We start from the raw sequence: 16,675 nt of genomic DNA, 5'->3' as shown, positions 1-16,675 counted from the left end.
AGGTTGTTCAAAATATGAAGGCAGATGATTTGAAGGTATAGATCAGTCACAATCAAACTATTGGGAAACAACTTAAGGAAGCTGGATGGTTTATTTCTTAATGTAAATCCATCCACATTTAGCGTTGGGAGGAACTCATTTAATTAAAATAATATTCCTTTCATTGGTAGAGTTGCCAAGCAAAAATGTCATCATCTTTCTACTTGTGGAAAGCTGCAGGGATGAAACACTTGCACAATTCTTCAGCTGTGTGTGCAACTAAAGTGCGACAAGCACACGCAACATGAGTCTGGTGCTGAATTCACATTTTTCAAAATATGCTCAGGAGCTTGGCACAAGTGGCTGGCTCCCCACTGATGACTTGACCTCGTGTAACCTCTCCCTCTGTGACCTGGCTATAAAGGTCGACCTCCCTGCCCCCTTCCATTCATTCAAGCACATGGAGTTGGGCTAGCCGAAATCGAATGTATAGGAAAGCCTATCATTCCTCACTTGGTCTTTAGAGTCATTGCCAGTGTATATCAATCCTAATGCTTAATACTAATGAAGTGATACCAGGAATACTAAAAATTAGATTCCAGCACAGTGCCCTAACTCTATATGCTCTGAACAGCTCTTGCATTGCTAGCTCTGACCATGTATCAGTCAGGCTCCATAGATGTTTTTATATTGCCTTTATGCATTGTTAGGTTTTAAATTTAAATTTATAAACTTTAAATTTATTTTGTTATTTTAAATTTAAATGTTTAAATTTTAAATTTAAACATACAGCATGGTAACAGGTCCTTTTGGCCCATGTGCCCGTGCCACCCAATTAACCTAGATCCCTGGTATACTTTGAATGGTGGAAGGAAATCGGAGCTCCCAGGGAAAACCTACACTGACACAGGGAGAAAGTACAAACTCCTTACAGACAGTGCCGGATTTGAACCCTGGACCTGATCACTGGCACTGCAATGATGTGGTATTAACTGCCACGCCAACTGTGCCGCTCAAAAGGTTTGGGCAAAAGTTGGCAACTATTGGCCATCATAATCTATTTGCATGACTCTCCTCCTCTCTTCAAGTTCAAGTCAGAGGTGACTAAAGGTTGTCACCTTTTTCTTCTTTAAGTTGGCATTTAAATTTTTACAGAGAAGTTGAGCAAGAAAATCTGCAGATGCTGGGGTTGAGCACACAATGTACAAATGCGCTAGAGAAACTCACGCTTTATCCTTAGGTTGTAAAATTACCAATGCTTAGGCCCTACGTCAGATTTTTAGGCCCTATGTCAGATTTTTACAAAATTCTGACACTTCACAGTAATAGACATCAGGTATTTTCAGATTCAAGTGGATTTATATTTCTCAAATGACTATAATGGGATTCAAACTCACACTCTCTGAATCAAACCAAGACTCAGTATAACCAAACGAGCAATGTAATCTTTATATTACTCTTATCTACTTGATTTCAACACTGCTGATCAAAAGGGCAAGAATAAGTGGCTGTTTTGAGTAAACCAAAAGGATCTCCACGAAATATAGAACATGCTGTTATTTCATGTGAAAAGTGAATGCTGGTCTCCTACTCAGAGAATATATTTGAATTAAAATGAGTTGAAACTGTTCAAGGTAGTAAATGTGATGTTCATCTCTGACTCTGCATGAAGTATGGGAGGAGGGAGAGGAGTAGGAATGGAGGCAAAGGCCAGGGGAGAGCCCAGACTGACCAAGGAGAACCCAATGGCTACTTGAGTGGGTACCAGTTACAGAGATCATGCAGAACGCATGGAGCAAGTCAATTTACTATCATCTGATTGCACAAATATAACCTGAAAAAAACAGCGTTCTCCTGTCCTCGATACCATATATAACCATTTCACCGTTTACAGCACGGAAACAAGCCATGTCGGCCCTTCAAGTCCGTACCGGTTCACTCGAACAACTCCACTAGCTCCTCCGCAAACTCCTGAGGAAGTAGAGGCTTTCTTCATGATGCCATTGGTATGCTGGTTCCAGGAAAGATCTTCCGAGATAGTGCGGTCGAATCAGCATACAATACATGCAAACACAGAATCAGACGGAATCCTCATCAGAAGTCCATGGTCAGTACGAGTTGGAAACAATGTCTCCTCCTCATTGATGATCAATGCAGGTGCACCTCAAGAATGTGTGTTTTGCCCACTGTTCTAATCACGATGGCTGTGTGGCTCGGCACAATTCCAATGCTAACTACAAATTTGCTGATGACACATCAGTTGTCTGCAGATTCACAAATGGCAGTGATGAAGCATATAGAAGGGAAGTAGCTCAACTAGTTGAGTGGTGTCACAGCAAAAACCTTGCACTCAACGTCAGCAAAAACAAGGAGACGATTGTGGACATCAGGAGAAAGTCAGGAGAACACAAAGCTGTCCTTATTGAGGGATCAGCAGTGGAGAAAGGCAAGAACTTCAAATTCCTGGGTGACAACATCTCCAAGGATCCGTTCTGGAGCCTCCATGTCGATGCAATTAAGACTCGCCAGTGGCTGTACTTAAGTGAGGAGATTTGGTATGTCACCAAATATTCTTGAAAACTTCCACAGGTGTACCATGGAGAGCATTCTGGTTGGTTGCATCATTAGTACAGAGGAGCTAACGTTCAGCACAAGAAAATTTTTTCAGAGGTTTGTGAACTCAGCCTGCAACATGACAGGCATCAGACTTCACTCCATCGAGGGCATCTACAGGAGGCGGTGTCTTAAGGAAGCAGGCTCTATCCTCAAATCCTCCACCACCCAGGCCATGCCCTCTTCACTCTGCTACCATGGGGATAAAGCTACAGGAGCCTAAAGACAAGCATCCCACAGCACAAGGACAGCTTCTATCAGATTCCTGAATGAACAATGAACCACTACCTCACTTTGACTTTTTCTTGCACTATATATTTTTTATATTTATTTTGAAGTATGGTTTATAGAAATGTTGCACATGACGCTGATGCAAAGCAACAAACTTCGTGATATGTTCATCACAATAAAATCTGATTCTTATTCTGACATAACACACATACAATCAAACAATATATATGCAACTGCTTGTTCCAGATTCTCATCCATCTCTAATGAATCGTATTTGCCTGTAAATGTTAAAATACAAGGAACTCAGTTTAAACATTATCATGATTGATATCGTTGAATTGCTTTTGCCATGTTTTCTTGAATTTTTATGAATATTTACCGGTAAATCCAAAATTGCGCCAGGAGCTCACCTTTTTGTGATCTCTCAATTGAAATGACTCGTTTCTGCCTTAGTATATATGTCAATAAACTAAACTAAATTTTGCTTCTTGGATCTCTCCAATGGATAAAGTTGGCTGAGTTCCACACATTCAATCCTTGAGAAATAACATAAAATATTACAGCACAATACCAGCCCTTTGATCCATGATGTTGGGCCAACCTGTAACATGGTAGCCATAAAATTACGAACGGTGACACGTCATAGCAATGCTCTATGTCCCTGTTCAGCTCTTCATTCATTAAAATTCTACATGAACCTCGACTCTCCACCATATATAATGGCCAATTCGGGATCCACCTGGGATCCGCAAATGGGATATAGCATGCAGCAAGTCAGCTTGGTCAATGGAATGCTGTCTGGGGCTATAAAACATTCATGGTACTTGTGTCTCCCAAAGAGATCCTTGGAGATGTTGTCACCCAGGAATTTGAAGTTCTTGACTCTCTCCACTACTTTGATCTTTCCCTTTTTATTAAGGTTGTAATCAATAATTCATTGCTAAAACTGAAATTGCATTTGTGTTTCGAGTGATAGAGCGGCTGTGAAATAAATTACATCAGCATTAGAGCCCACGCAATTGTCAGATTCAGGAAAAACACTAAAATATCCGATGAGTTTCAGACAAAGTATTTGATTTGAGAGGGAACAATTGTTATTTTAAATCTTCATTTGGAGTTGCTTTCTCAACATTGTTGACTATGGCATCAGTGCCATACCTGCTGGGAAATTTGACCTGATTTTTGAAACATTTTAATTTAGAAATACAGCATGGGAACAGCCCCTTCCGCCCCATGAGCTCATGCTACCCAATTACAACCACGTGACCAATTAACCTCCTAACTCTATATATCTTTGGAACATTGGAGGAAACTGGAGGAACTGAAGAAGACCCTTGTAGACACGAAGAAAACATTCAAACTCATTACAGACAGCAGCAGATTCAAACTCGGGTCACTAGCACTATTAATAGTGTTGTGGTAATTACTACACAGAAGAAGTTACAGTTCATTTACCTTTATTTGAACGCATTGGTGGTAAAACCAAGTTCAGACCATGGAACGTATAAAATCAAGAAGCAAACACTTATTGTTTAATCTTTCCCACTGAATATTAATAGGTGACTTCATTTGCATATATGAAATATACCGACACATCTGTGGTGCACGATAACTTTATTTTATGTAAGATTTTCTGCAGCACGGTTTAGAATTTGAAAGTCCTTCTTTATCTTAAACTCTAATACCACAAGAGTTATTTTTACAGGTGTACCTAAATGGAACAGAGAAGCAAATTATTTTCTGGAGCTCTAAACTACTATTTGTTCAAAATGGCCTGACAGTAACAATGGCCGCATGATGTTGAGGCAATTGCAATGAATCATATTGGAGATATTTGGGGAAAAGTGATCTATTGAACATAGTGCCTTAGCAGCAATGAATTCCAGTGTTCCTGTACTTCATGGTCCTAATCGAAACAAAATGAGATCCTCTCACTGTTTGTTGGCTTTCCCAATGTGAGCTCACACTCGGGTGCAGCCAGTAGAGCCGCTGTCTCAGGGGTCCAGTAATCTGGATACATTCCCAACCTCCGATGCTGTCAGCATAGACTTCTTCCATGTTCAGGATTTACTCCAGATGCTCTGGCTGCCATACACATTTCAAGGACTAGGATGGAAGGTTAATTTGCCCCTATAATAGGGAACGGTAAAATTTTAGGGACAGGGGAAACGTGCATGGGAGTATAAGGAAACTGAAATGGGATTAGTGTACAATGAGTGTAAGTCGGTAATCAATGGTGATCCTGGACTCAAACAGCTGCCTCCTTGCTACATGATTTGGTAAGTGACTCACCTCGTGGCACTTCAAATCCTTCCACCATCTACTAGGACAGACAGTGAAACCCCCAGTATCCAGCACCTCTGGGAATTGTGGATGCTGGATATGTGAATTTTTCAGTTGCTTGAGGTGCACTCTTACAATGTCTAACTAATATTCCTGCATTATGAATAAACAGTGTAAAAGCCAGAGCAAAATGTACATTAATTTTTAAAAAAATCAGTATTATGGTTCTTAATTATGTAAAGTTCATGTTAATCAGGTAATTCCCATAACTTACAAACTTTAAATTTAAATTCAAACCCCAGTCGCAGGCAAAGAACCAGCGCTATGCTAACTGAGCAGCTGTCATAATTAATCTCCCTCTCCCCCATTTACAGCTAAAGCCTTACTAATATACTTTATAATATACTAATACAGACTCTTACTAACCATGGATAAGGCAATGCCATTTTATTCAAACACAACTTTATTGAAAATGTATTCAAATAGCTATTCTGAGAAGGGCACGTTCCAGCGCACCACTGGCTGAATGTTTGCTCGCATCTTCACCAAGGGGTTGTGTGTTACTTTGGGGAATATTTACTTTTGCAATTTTAAACTTTTATTTATTCTTATTCATTCTAATTAATTAATCATTTGATTAATTAATTCTCAATTTATTTGCCTGTTGCTTGGGGTTGCCAGCCCCTTGAATTCTGATGCCAGGGATTTTACTCTATGAGGAGGTTGTCATTATAACTTCAATATCCTCAGAAGCTCCATTAGCTTTTAGAAGTTTGACACCATCCAGGTGCCTGCATGACTGTTGTACCACCCTTAACATTCCTTCCCTCTATGTATGTATTAAGGTGCAGTATGTGGCATCTGTACCATGGAGTACAGTTACTGGCATGGCCTGCATTGATTGCCCATCCCTCGTTACACAGGAGTTGTGGATGGATAACAAATGCTGGCCTTACCAGTATTACTTGTAGTGAGAGAGTGCTAGAGGTCCTCCCGACCACTTGAGGGAGTTGTTGTTGCAGCTCGAGGGATTCAAGATGGATGCCTGAGTGAGTTCTTTAGCTAATACAATATACTTGTTTTAAAAGAACACAAGTTTCTTTATCACAATAAAAGGAACATTAGATTACTTAGATCCTAAAAAAAACATACCCACCTTTGAAATTGTTTAAAAATGTTTGAAAAATGCAAACCTAAAGGAATTCATTTGATGTAATGTGTGATCATGTGCATCTTTTCCTCATATTATAGATGGAGATAAATTCTGCTTTGAGTATTGCTTCATTTTATAAAACTGTCTCAAGAAATGTTAAGGTTCTCTCTTTAAATCACATTAACTCCAAATCTCATACTCTATTGTCACAATCAGAATTTATTGTCATGAACAAGTCATAAAATTTGTTGTTTTGCAGTGCAAACACTGATAATAAACCACCTTACAAAAATAAATAAAGACAGTGCACGAAAAGTCAAGGAAGACAATGTCTTCGGTTCAGGAATCTGATGACGACAGGGAAGAAGCTGTCTTTGTCCTGCTCATCTTTAAGCGCCTGTACCTTTTTCCTGGTGGTGCCAGACATGGCCTGGGTAGTAAGGGTCCTTGGGGATAGAGACTGCTTTCTTAAGACACCACCTCTTGTATATGTCCTCTCTAAGTCATGTAGCAACCAAACAGCAATGTATCACTGGTTCTTTCCTGGCTTTAAATCCTGAAGCTAACTCCCCAAAAGCATTAACATAATGCCTTCATCAGAAGTACGGAAGTAGTTTAAAAAGTGTGCTCTTCACAACCTTTCTCAAGAGCAAATCAGGATAGGCAATAAATGCTGGCCAGAGTAAAACACGCAAGTCTGCAGACATCATGATTGAAGTAAAAACACAATGCTGGAGAAACTCAGCAGGTCAAACAATAAAAATACATAACCAACATTTCAGGCTTGAACTCTTCATCAAGGTATGACCAAAATGTAGGCAGGCACCCGAATTAAAGGGGGGGGGGAGAAGGGGCAAGGGAGGAGCATTGGCCCACAGGAAGGTTATAAGTGGGAAAGGGAGGGAGGGCATACCAGCAAATGGGATTGAGGGGTGGCTTTGTGAATGGAGATGGAAGTGTAGAGCTAGAAGAAAGATAGGGATGGGGAAGTGAGAGAGAGAGAGAAAGAGAGAGATCAGGAAGTAGGCAAGCAGAAAACAGAAACGTCAATGTTAATACCATCTGGTTGGAGAGTTGTTTGGGTTACTGCCTACATTTTGCTCATACCTTGATGAAGGGCTCAAGCCTGAACTGTTGCATACGTATCTTTATCTTTGCTATATGAAGTATACTCTTTGACCTGCTAAGTTTTCACTTAGTGTGGCTCTGTAATAACGTGATTGTTGGGGTCCATAAAATGTCATTGTGAAAAAAGTGGGTCACACTAAACTGAAATTCATGAAATCAGTGTTAAAACTGACTCAATGTTGATCTACATCCTAAAACACCCCTATTTTTACCCTATTTGATTCGTTTTTTGCATGTTTACCTTCTGGCAAGTTAATTACCTTTGAATTAAACAATTCCACAAATAAATTGTTGTTATTACAGTAGAAATTAAAACACAAATTTATTTTTAGTTAAGCTTTTTCATAAATAAGACAACAAATAAAAACATTCAAGAATATTCGCAATCATCATTTGCAGTTAATTTCTTAAAAAAAGTGATCGTGTTAACTTCTTATGACACTTTCTTTTTTCTTTCTTCGCAGACGAAGATTTATGGAGGGGTAATGTCCACGTCAGCTGCAGGCTTGTTGGTGACTGACAAGTCCGATGCAGGACAGGCAGGCACGGTTGCAGCGGTTGCAATGGAAAATTGGTGGGTTGGGGTTGGGTGTTGGGTTTTTCCTCCTTTGACTTTTGTCAGTGAGGTGGGCTCTGCGGTCTTCTTCAAAGGAGGTTCCTGCCCGCCGAACTGTGAGGCGCCAAGATGCACGGTTGGCGGCGAGATCAGCCCACTAGCGGTGGTCAATGTGGCGGGCACCAAGAGATTTCTTTAAGCAGTCCTTGTACCTCTTCTTTGGTGCACCTCTGTCTCGGTGGGCAGTGGAGATCTCGCCATATCACACGATCTTGGGAAGGCGATGGTCCTCCATTCTGGAGACGTGACCCACCCAGTGCAGTTGGGTCTTCAGCAGCATGGATTCGATGCTTGCGGACTCTGCCATCTCGAGTACTTCGATGTTGGAGATGAAGTCGTTCCAATGAATGTTGAGGATGGAGCGGAGACAACGCTGATGGAAGCATTCTATGAGCCGTAGGTGATGCCGGTAGAGGACCCATGATTTGGAGTTGAACAGGAGTGTGGCTATGACAACGGCTCTATACACGCTGATCTTTGTGTGCTTCTTCAGGTGGTTGTTTTTCCAGACTCTTTTGTGTAGTCTTCCAAAGGCGTTATTTGCTTTGGCGAGTCTGTTGTCTATCTCGTTGTTGATCCTTGCATCAGATGAAATGGTGCAGCCGAGGTAGGTAAACTGGTTGACCGTTTTGAGTTCTGTGTGCCCGATGGAGATGTGGGGGGGCTGGTAGTCATGGTGGGGAGCTGGTTGATGGAGGACCTCAGTTTTCTTCAGGCTGACTTCCAGGTCAAACATTTTGGCAGTTTCCGCAAAACAGGACATCATGCGCTGGAGAGCTGGCTCTGAATGGGCAACTAAAGTGGCATCATCTGCAAAGAGTAGTTCCCGGACAAGTTGCTCTTGTGTCTTGGTGTGAGCTTGCAGGCGCCTCAGATTGAAGAGATTGCCATCCGTGCGGTACCGGATGTAAACACCGTCTTCATTGTTGAGGTCTTTATTGGTTTGTTTCAGCGTCATGCTGAAGAAGATAGTAAAGAGGGTTGGTGCAAGGACGCAGCCTTGCTTCAGGCCGTTGTCAATAGAGAAGGGTTCGGGGAGCTTGTTGCTGTATCTGACCCGACCTTGTTGGTTTTCATGCAGTTGGATAACCATGTTGAGGAACTTGGGGGGGCATCCAAGGCGCTCTAGTATTTGCCAAAGCCCTTTCCTTATGACTCTAACACTTGAGAAATCCCATGATGGCATTTAAACCGGTCTAGCCATCCATTGCTAGCTTTGAACCTTTGGCTTTCAGTCCTGCTTCTTCCTCAACTTTGCAAAGCAACACGCATAACTTTTCTTCTTGAGATTTCTAGCCACAAAGTGGTGATTTTGGTGTCCCAAGGTCTCGTGCAACTTGAGTTTGACTTTTAGTCTTGATTGCATCAAGTGCGTGAAACTTATCTTTCACAGAAAAAGATTTTCTAGCAGTTTGTTCCATTTTGATCTAAGTCACAAAAAACTTTTCAGCTCCGGAAAGAGCCAAAAAAGGTCCAATGACTCATTGTATTAAACTGGGGTGCATAAAATCAGGTTTCACTGTACTTAAGTAAATGCTTGCCTTCCAGTAACACCCTGATCTTTCCTCCATAAATAAGTAAATATATATACGATTTTGTGATGTTGATCTGTTAGAAGTCATATGCCAAGAAGGTGGAATTTTAACCCCCAGTTGCAGATGGCTTGATTCATGAAAGGGAGAAATTTTGAAGATTGTAAAACCAAACCCAAGCCATCTGAAAGCCACTTTCTTTAAGAGAAGCCAGAGACCAACCTTATCCCAGGAGTGGGCTCGCCATTTTAATGTTTCTAGGAGGCTATATTAATCACAACTTGCTAAATGGAATAGAATGCTGTATCAAAGGTCATTCCAGCACAACTCACAGGACAGGAAGATCAAGGAATCATGAGCTAATTTCCTTCCTCAGCCACAAATGCTTCCATTTCCCAATACCACTGAACCTCTGCAACTTACTGTCTGCACCCCCATACCTCATATCCCTGCACTCACATGTCACATAGCCCTCCTCACATGATAGCACTAACCATTGCAGAAACCACATGGTAGAGATACCAACCCCCTAAAGATTATCAGGCTCTTTCTGAAGCAGCCATTTATTCAAAGAAAAGGCCAACAATTTCAGACTCTTTTTTTAAAACTCACTGTGACATTCTAATTAAAGTTGCAATGACATATCCATCCGGAAGGTAGGTGTCAGCAAGGAGAACATTCAGTTTTAAAACCCAATGAGTTTAACTGGATAAACCTAATTAATACCACAGAATATCATCATTAAATACTCATCAAGAACAAACTTCCTTTTGATCCATTACGGTCTGCAGAAATCACCACAAGGTTAAATTGTTAAAATAAAATTGTAACTTATGAAAACTGAATGTCTGTTTGTATTTTTCATGAATAGTTTGGTCAATGTTCTGTTTAGTTCCAGTGACTTTCCAAAAGGTTTTGAAAACAGTCAAAGTGACTGTTTCTGAGTGAAAGCAAATAAATTGTTCAAATTTACCACAAACACACCAGTGTATCCTCCAGATAATGAAGTGAAACACAACCCCATAATGGCTTGAAAAAATTCTCTTCAGATTTGACCTAAAGTGTTGCTAATTTGTGAATCTTTGAAGTAATAATGATATTTAAAATGAGTCACATACATATACAAAAAGAATGGCAGCCCTGCTGGAGCTGCTGTAACAGCAACTTTGCTGCTGGTGTGGACCTGGGAGAGTGGAGAGCAGAGACACAGCGCTGGTCCAAATGCTTCAACCACCCAGTCCTAATACCAGCAGCTCCATACGGGCATTAAATTACCTGTTAGAGGAGTCAATGGTGTATATCAGCTAAAATCCTGCAACTGCAGGTCTGTGCCAAAGATGCCATCGCCTATGCTTGGCAGTGGCCAGTAGGGGTGGCAGACTCTGGGGAGCAGTGGACCATTGCAGAGCACCAGAAATAGGGTGAATCAAACCCCTCCCCCCCGCCCCCTGTTGAGAAGGAGAAACAAGGAGATGATCCACAGGACGATGACCATGGCAATGAACCATTAGGGGCTCAGTGGCTGAGGGTCCCACACGGGCTGTGGTCGACTTGCAGTCGGGGGAAACTGGGTCGTGGGAACCAGGTATCAGAGTCGGGATTTGAGAGGGAACTGAGAGCAAGAAGGCTCCCTAAGGGTCTCGGGTTCTGAAGGCTTCCTGACCGTGTCAGAGGTTTGGTTCTGGAGCTTGGATTGCCAATCAATTGAACAGTAGTGTGGATGGCTACAGAGGGTGCGGGAGGACTGGAGGCAAATCCACGGACCCTCAGTGACTGTTAAGGGACTCTGCTTCTCTTTATCTCATACTATAAGGGACACCAGGTGACATTAATGGCGACTCTGTCTGCCTTATGGCAGGCAGAAGGCAATTTCATGTAATATTATGTTCTTTATTATTTTACCCCCTCCATAAATCTTCGTCCGCGAAGCCAAGCCAAAGAAGATTATTACATGACAATAAAGGACTGTTGATTCAAACATTATGTTGTACATTATTCATATACACAAAAATTCTTATTTGCTGCAGCTCTCAACAGTTACTTTGTAAAAAGGGCTACAAAAATAATTTAAAACAACTATATTTAATTGAATTAAAAAGAGACAATAAATACCAAAAAGTAGATAACTGACATTGCAGGTGATCACAAGTACAGAGATGAAAAAACACACAAATGCTGGAGAAACTCAGCAGGTCAAACAGTGCCTTCAGGTAGCAAAGGTAAAGATACATCACCAACATTTTAGGCTTGAGCCCTTCATCTTTGAGTTTTAAAAATAAATTGGATAGGAGAGGTCTGGATGGTTATAGAATGAGAGCAGGACAGTGGGACCAGCTAGTTTTATTGGTCAGCACAGACCAAAATGGTCGAATGGCCCATTTTTCTGTGTTGAAATGTCCTATGGTTCTATTCTACTTCTCCTGGGCAGTGTTTGACAATTATGGATGGTTGGCTATTTTTCATCCAATTTTAAACTTGTCCTATCAGTGACTCATGAAAGATTTTGGATGGATGTAGGTGGGCCTCTGTAGCTAATAAGGAGAATCTGCGCATCTTTTACCCTCACAAAAAATGTGGGGAATCTAGTTCTAAGCAATAAAGGACTGGACTGAACTTTCATTAGTCTTGACATGCTTATGAGATTCCGAGTAGCTGAGTTCATTACATTCGCAAAAGGATTCGATTTTATCAAACTCTGCAACACATCAATACTTCAAAAAGAAATAATTAATAAATACTTGACTGAAAATGATATTTTAAAATTAGAAATAGCAGTTATACAAAGATTAGTGAGGTTATTCCAATTTCAAATATCAGGCTCTGTGAAATAAAATGGGGATTGAGTTCTGAGATTATTTGGGGTGAGGAGATAACTTGAAATGAATTGAAACACATGCAATTGGAATCACAGAATTAAATTATCTGCTGCAGCTAGATAGTGTGATGGAAAATGCTGGTCTGTTTGTTATGGCTATCTGGAGCTTTTTATGGCCTTGATGGATTTTACTATTTATACTTATTAACTGCTAACATTGCACTCTGATTGATCTGAAGGCTCATTTGAAGTTTGATATTTTATACAAATATTGCTGATGGATTATTATTGCAAGGGTCCTTTGTCTTTTATTTTGCTCCACACATTTGAAGTGAGAAAGGACCGATTATGTAATAGGAGGAAAACAAGAGCATTTCAGATAAATTACTTCTTGAGCTCTGAAGTGGAGTTATAGCACAATTGTGCCCAGAGAGCACAGAATGAGAGCCTGCTTCTGTGCTTTATTTCAGGTGTCACATTAAGACATTATCTTTGTTCTAATAACACATCTTCTTCATTTTGCACCATTCTCTACATCCATCTTTCCCATCTCCACCACGAAAAATAATCCACTCTTGCCTACATGCAGATTATCCAGCAGGATGCCTGAATTTATTATTCTAACCCACTAATGATATTCATTGGTGGTCTCAATTGATATTCAATCTGAACTCTGTGGCCACAGGGAATTTCAACTCATTGAACCATCCAAACATAACAACACTAGAAAACAGGTACAGGAGTAGGTCAATGGGCACCTCAAGTCTGCTTAGCCAATCAGTATGATCAGGGTTGATCTATGCTGGCTACAATACCTCTTCGGAACCAATTACCCATAACCCTTATTTATCTATCTCTACGTTAAATATATCTAATGACCTGGCTCTCTTGGCAGAAAGTTCCAGTGATTCAAAATTCTCTAAGAGAAAAAAAAACCAAATGAGAATGAGCAGCATTTCCTAGAAATTTAATATCTCAATGTACTGTAAAACTCCTATTATCAAGTACCTATGGAGATTGGAGATGCCGGATAAGTGAATCTTCCGGTTGCCTGAGATTGCATGTTGAATAATTGGTGAACTAACGGAATGCCAATTTTAAGGTTCCACAATTTTAACTATTTATCTTCTGCATCTTTTTTTTGCCAGTAATTTGAATTCTGGATAACAGGGATTTTTTTTACTGTATTGTCCTTTTTTCAATTTATTTCTAGAAATAGTACCATTCACATGGGGTTAATTGGAAGGAGGGCTCTGGGAAATTCTCATGACAATGAAATCCAAGAGGTAAATGAAACTGAATGCAGATGCTGAGATTACGCATAATCTCAATGTGCTCGTCCAGTGCAGCCAATATTCCTTGTTGGGGAAGCATTCTGGCTGTGAGAGGTGCTGTGGTCATTTGGAGTACGAGAAGGTAAGCATGTGAGAAATATGACCGGGAATAGAGCACATGGGGTCATTTGAGACAGCTTTTGTAAGATTATAGTTCATGGGCTTAGCCCAACTTTTCCATCAATTTCCTTTTTTTTGCCTCTCCCACAAGTTCAAAGTTAGAAGAGCACAAAGTTATGAATGTGATGCAGTTTATAAACAAGGATGAGGATTTTAGAGGCAAGGTTTTGTCTAATTAGAGAGGCAATTTAATAGATTGGAAGTGATGACTAGACAAGATGACTTGAGTTGGGAGAGGAGCAGCAGAACCTCGTGTGATCTCAGGCTAAAGGAGAACAAAGCAACAGCCTAACCGTTCTGGTTGGAAAGGAGTGAATCACGGAAGTCTGCAGATGCTGTGATTGTAGTAAAAACACAGAGTAAAAATGCTGGAGGAACGCAGCCAGTCTTCCAATGCCCATAGGAGGTAAAGATATATTAGGGATATTTTAGGCCTGAACCTTTCCTCAAGGTGTAAGCAAAAAACAGGCAGGTATCTGAATTAAGACTAGGAGAGGGAGGGGGAGGAGTCCAGACAAACAAACAAAAGGTGTTAATTGTATATGATAAGAGGAAAGTTAAGAATTTGTTTAAGATCTGTGGAAGGAGACAGCTAAAAGGGAAAATAGAGAGAGAGAGAGTGTGAACTAGAGGAAATGAGACAGTGGAAGATTGGGGGGGGGGGGTTTGGAGGTATTTTAACAAAAATTGGAAAATTTGAAGTTAATGCCATCCATTTGAGGGCGTGTCCAGATGGAAGATGAGGTACACTTCCTCCGATTTGCAGGTGGTCTCAGTCTGGCAGTGCATGAAAGCAAGGGAATGGGATGGGGAATTGGCCACTGGGAGATCCACGTATTCGCGGCTTCAACAATTCTGGCGCAACAGTGATTTCAAATAATTATCTGCAATATATTTACTAATGTATAACATTCTGGTTCTACATGTTATCAAGTGTGGTCACTCAGTTGTCTGAAAATAAGTTGTTCAGCATGTCTGGTGGAGAGAAGCTTGAAGACAAGTCACAGTAAAAAAGACCTGTGGGACAAGTATGTCGGAGAAATTGCACACTCACACCAAGGTTTAAAGTACTGATTGAGACCGTCTGAACTCTTTTTTGGTAGATAGGTATGTAGCAGGCTACCCATGACTTTACAAGACAATGTAACAATTATCAAAACCTCGCAGAGAATGTGAATATAACATGGATTTCTTCGAGTGGGTTCAAAAGCTTCTTTAATTGGGCAATTAGTGACTCCTTAAGACATCTTTTTCATCACATTAATTAAAGGCCTATTAAAGCAGAGCACTTTCAATCATTCAGGATCCAACACACCACTGGGACTATTGCCCATGTGCTGCTCCTTTGTTCCGGACTTCAGGGTGAGGAGAGCAATGAATGGACTTATTGAAAGACATTTGGCACCTGATGGGAATCGGTTAACAGCATTTTTCGGATAACCGAGCAATAGCTTTCAGCAACCGAGTCGCTTCAGCGGAATACTTGTCTCAGCCGTCACCATACCTGTCCGGGAGCCCGAGGTCCACGCCCCGAGCCCCGGCACCTCCCCGTCGCCACCACCGACCCTGCCCGGGGTCCCCGTCGCCGACCGTGCCCGGGAGCCCGAGGTCCCGGCCCCTCCCCGCTGCCGTAGCCACCACCGACCGAGCCCGGGGTCCCAGCCCAGTCGCATCAGCATTAAAACCACAACAATAACAAAGAACCAGCGAATGGGGATTCAAGCAGGAAATGAAGTTTAATTCCTACCTGGAAGGCACGAGAACTCCGTTGGTTCCAAAATGGCGCCACGGAGCCCCAGCGGAGCATGCCGGGTAAAAGCTCCACCCCGTGCCGACGTGTCGCAGCCGAAGCGCGTTGTGGTTAACGGAGAATTCCGGTAAAGTGGTTTTTTTGGATCGTCTGAAGCGTATTGCAGTCACCAAATTTCAATACCCTGGGGTTTCAGTGACAAAGTGAAATGTTTAAAACCACAAGGCTTTTTTGGCCCCTTTGCAAAATCAAAATTCAGGGCGGAAGCGGAAAAAGGTGTTGGGGGTGGGGTATTGGTTCCACTAAGTGGTTCCCAACCTTTTCCTTTCCACTCACAGACCACTTTAAGTAATCCCTATAACCATCAGTGGTTAGTAAGGGATTGCTTAAGGCATGATCGTGTTCTATGGCGAGCTCTCCACTGGTGACAGAGGTGCACCCAAGAAGAGGTACGAGGACTGCCTAAAGAAAGCTCTTGATGCCTGCCCCATTGACCACCGCCAGTGGGCTGATCTCGCCTCCAACCGTGCATCTTGGCGCCTCACAGTTCGGCGGGCAGCAACCTCCTTTGAAGAAGACCGCAGAGCCCACCTCAAGACAAAGGAGGAAAAAACCCAACCCCAACCCACCAATTTTCCCTTGCAACCGCTGCAACCGTGTCTGCCTATCCCGCATCGGACTTGTCAGCCACCAACGAGCCTGCAGCTGACGTGGACATTACCCCTCCATAAATCTTCGTCCGCGAAGCCAAGCCAAAGAAGAAGAAGCTTAAGGTGGGATGTGAGTGGGAAGGAAAGGTTAAGAATTATTGCTCAAGATCCAATTGTTACTGAAATATTTTGCTTGAGAAAAATTGTCATTGGCCCATTTCCTTTGGAGTTATGAAATTGTGCACGTTATGAGTCAATTAGGTACAATTACGACAGTGGTTTTCAATCTTTTTCTTTCCATCCACATCCCACCTTAAGAAATCCCTTACTAATCACAGAGCACCTATGGCATAAGGAATACTTAAGGTGGGACGTGAGAGGAAAGAAAAAGGTTGGGAACCACTGCGCGGCTAAGAGCTGCAGGGTGCTGGAGGTGGTATAGGTTCCGCCAAGGGCTGCAGGGTGCTGGGA

The 16,675-nt window shown here is 41.7% G+C and overlaps 1 protein-coding gene across 3 annotated transcripts in view; it reads right to left on the bottom strand.

Moving 5' to 3' along the window:
• The window catches only part of LOC138749409 (protein PIMREG-like), a 77,862-nt gene extending 62,254 nt beyond the window's left edge, over positions 1 to 15,608 (bottom strand). Inside the window, exon 1 of one of the 3 annotated variants that reach the window (XR_011348616.1) lies at positions 15,552 to 15,608. The gene's annotated coding sequence lies outside the window, so the exon portion shown is untranslated. The remainder of the gene's footprint in view (positions 1 to 15,551) is intronic. The other 2 variants (XM_069910699.1, XM_069910696.1) reach the window with 2 other exon arrangements.
• Positions 15,609 to 16,675: the final 1,067 nt, after the last annotated feature.

The sequence above is a fragment of the Narcine bancroftii genome, chromosome 14 (genome assembly GCF_036971445.1).
Source record: "Narcine bancroftii isolate sNarBan1 chromosome 14, sNarBan1.hap1, whole genome shotgun sequence".
NCBI classification, from domain to species: domain Eukaryota; kingdom Metazoa; phylum Chordata; class Chondrichthyes; order Torpediniformes; family Narcinidae; genus Narcine; species Narcine bancroftii.
This window is presented reverse-complemented; position numbering and strand designations above follow the sequence as displayed.